Source organism: Triturus cristatus, chromosome 5_2 (assembly GCF_964204655.1).
Source record: "Triturus cristatus chromosome 5_2, aTriCri1.1, whole genome shotgun sequence".
NCBI classification, from domain to species: Eukaryota; Metazoa; Chordata; class Amphibia; order Caudata; family Salamandridae; genus Triturus; species Triturus cristatus.
The window spans coordinates 676,063,024-676,066,080 of record NC_140588.1 but is presented as its reverse complement, the minus strand read 5'-3'; the positions used below and the strand labels follow the sequence as shown (position 1 = coordinate 676,066,080).

The 3,057-nt window shown below is 55.8% G+C and overlaps 1 pseudogene; it reads left to right on the top strand.

Moving 5' to 3' along the window:
- Positions 1-2,026: 2,026 nt before the first annotated feature.
- LOC146829125 (large ribosomal subunit protein uL23 pseudogene) lies at positions 2,027-2,494 on the top strand (annotated as a pseudogene).
- Positions 2,495-3,057: the final 563 nt, after the last annotated feature.

Here is a 3,057-nt window from a genome sequence, read left to right as displayed (position 1 = left end):
GGGCTGGGGGGTACGCTCCTTGCATTCGCGGGTGGGGGTATGGGTCTTACTTACACTGTTGGGCTGGGGGGTACGCTCCTTGCATTCGCGGGTGGGGGTACGGGTCGTACTTACACTGTTGGGCTGGGGGGTACGCTCCTTGCATTCGTGGGTGGGGGTTCGAGTCGTACTTACACTGTTGGCATGGGGGGTACGCTCCATGCATACGCGGGTGAGGGTACGGGTCGAACTTACACTGTTGGGGTGGGGGTACGCTCCGTACGTCCGCGGGTGGGGGTACGGGTCGTACTGACACTGTTGGCATGGGGGGTACGCTCCTTGCATACGCGGGTGGGGGTACGGGTCGTACTTACACTGTTGGGCTGGGGGGTACGCTCCTTGCATTCGCGGGTGGGGGTACGGGTCGAACTTACACTGTTGGGGTGGGGGTACGCTCCGTACGTCCGCGGGTGGGGGTACGGGTCGTACTTACACTGTTGGGCTGGGGGGTACGCTCCTTGTATTCGCGGGTGGGGGTACGGGTCTTACTTACACTGTTGGGCTGGGGGGTACGCTCCTTGCATTCGCGGGTGGGGGTACGGGTCATACTTACACTGTTGGGCTGGGGGGTACGCTCCTTGCATTAGCGGGTGGGGGTACGGGTCGTACTTACACTGTTGGGCTGGGGGGTACGCTCCTTGCATTCATGGGTGGGGGTTCGAGTCGTACTTACACTGTTGGGCTGGGGGGTACGCTCCTTGCATTCGCGGGTGGGGGTATGGGTCGTACTTACACTGTTGGGCTGGGGGGTACGCTCCTTGCATTCGTGGGTGGGGGTTCGAGTCGTACTTACACTGTTGGCATGGGGGGTACGCTCCATGCATACGCGGGTGAGGGTACGGGTCGAACTTAGACTGTTGGGGTGGGGGTACGCTCCGTACGTCCGCGGGTGGGGGTACGGGTCGTACTTGCACTGTTGGGCTGGGGGGTACGCTCCTTGCATACGGGGTGGGGGTAGGGTCCGTACATATCCGTCCCCACGCTATGTGATGTTTGTGCGGCCCGTACCCAGGCCTTTGCCACGTGGGTGCGATCCGTCCCGCCATTGTTGGGGTGACGTGTGTGGGCGTGGTCCGACTCGTACCCACGCTCTTCAGGCGTGGGTACGGGACGTACCTGTCTGGTTGTGTTGCCGGTTCGCGTGGTGACGGACTTCCGTTGTGGCGGTCGCTGGCTTATCAGGACACGCCCCCACCCCCTCGTGGTGACCAGGGCATGGGAGTCAGGTATGTCCAGGCCATGTGTGGTGTGTGACTTATGTGGTTGTTTTGTGGCCTGCCCTGGTCGTGCCACCCCCACCCCACCCCACTTTCCCCCCTCCCTTAGTTATTCTGACCTTCTGCGGCGTCTGCGTCGTAACCTGTAGAGGAGGTGTACTGCTATGAGGGCAGGGATGACTCGTAGGTTCGGGTCCATGTCTGTCCGTCGCGTACTGGTGCTCCTTGCTCGCGTCGTCCTGTCGCGTACGGGTCCTCCTTGATCGCGTCGTCCTGTCGCGTACGGGTCCTCCTTGGTGGCGTCGTCCTGTGTGTCCGTCACGTACTGGTCCTCCTTGTTCGCGTCGTCGTCTGTCCGTCGCGTACTGGTGGTCCTTGTTCGCGTCGTCCTGATTTCCCGGCAGTTTTTGGCTGCCGCAAAATATTCACCGTGCGGGGTGACGTCGGTGCGAATCGTGATTCCTGGGTCGTGAATGGCTGGCTGCGAGCGTCCCGACGTCAGGTCGGCGCTTTCCCGGATCGCATTGGTAGGTGTTTTTTTGTTCGGTCGGGCTTTTTTACGATTCGTACGGTAATGGTGTACCCGTGCGAATCGTGATTCCTTGTTTGTAAAAATTGACGACCGGGTACGCGTCGGACGGAGATTATGCTCCGTCCGACGGTTCGTACCCGGTTTTTACCGGATCGTGATCAGCACCTAAGTGTGTGCAGGCTATTGGGGATGTGCTCAGGCTGCAGCATTTGATTCAGGCACGCTTTTTCACCCCCAACATGGCACCGAAGGCCAAGAAGGAAGCTGTCCCTGTTAAAATCAAAGAAAAATCCAAGGCTTTGAAAGCTAAAAGGCTGGTCTTAAGGGGGTACACAGTCACAAGAAGAAGAAAATTAGGACAGCCCCCACTTTCAGGAGGCTGAGTATGTTGAGGTTAAGGAGTCAACCAAAGTATCTCAGGAAGAGTGCTCCTCATAGGAACAAACTTGACCATTATGCAATCATTAAGTTCCCACTTACCACAGAGTTTGCCATGAAGAAGATTGAAGATAACAACACGCTGGTCTTCATTGTTGATGTCAAGGCTAACAAGCACCAGATCAAACAGGCTGTAAAGAAGATTTATGATATTGACTTTGCCAAGGTCAACACACTGACCAGGCCCGAAGGCGAGAAGAAGGCATATGTGCGTCTTGCTCCAAACTATGATGCACTGGATGTAGCCAACAAAATTGGCATCATCTGAGCCTGCTCTGCCGACGCCAAATCAAGCATGCTTTACATGTCAATAGTGTATTAATTAAGCCTGGGCGTTGAACTACGCTCCGTTCGCGGAGCTTGCGAAGTTTTGGTAACTTCGCGCTTCGCGTAGAGCGCGAAGTTGCAGATTGCTACGCAATCTAGCGCGTAGCGTAGTAAATTTGCTTCCTCGCGCGCTCAATATTCATTCTCGCGCGCGCGGTAACGTCTTACCTTGATTCTGCGATCGCCAACTTGCTTTTCTGTCTGTTTGCGAGCGCCACGAGATTTGTACTATGGCTGCCCAAGCCCGCGAGAGTGTGCGACCCCGAACACGTCATTGGTGCGCGCGAGCTGACTTCCGGCGGCTGTTTTGGTAAGATCGCGATCCCGAACATGGAAAAACTGCAATCTGGCAAAGAATATCTCGCGAGCTTCATAAAACCTTCTCTAAAATGATCATTTTGCTCAGAAAACTCCTCAGATTGTAATCTTGCTGTAGTCTTTGTGTAAGAAAGAGTCCTTTAATTTTTTTAACACTTTTTTTTCAAGAGGAAGGAAGTGCCCCTG